Genomic DNA, 262 nt, shown 5'->3' on the forward strand with positions numbered 1-262 from the left:
ATACCAAGAAGTGTACATGAACCCCCACTGCCAGCAAAGTCCCTCAAACCCCTCTGAAAGCTGACCTTTTCTGGCCTTGAATCCTGATGACTATACCAACCTTGGTACCTCTATGCTAGACTTAACGTAGAATTCAAATTCAAGAACTCTGGCCATTGCATCCTACATAGTAGAGGGGTGTGCTTGCTTTACTTGTATCTTCAGTTGTGGACTGTCCAAGGCATATACAAACTGATACCTCAGCAACAACTTGAGGAGATCG

This window comes from Limulus polyphemus, unplaced genomic scaffold, assembly GCF_000517525.1.
Source record: "Limulus polyphemus unplaced genomic scaffold, Limulus_polyphemus-2.1.2 Scaffold4496, whole genome shotgun sequence".
Classification (NCBI taxonomy): domain Eukaryota; kingdom Metazoa; phylum Arthropoda; class Merostomata; order Xiphosura; family Limulidae; genus Limulus; species Limulus polyphemus.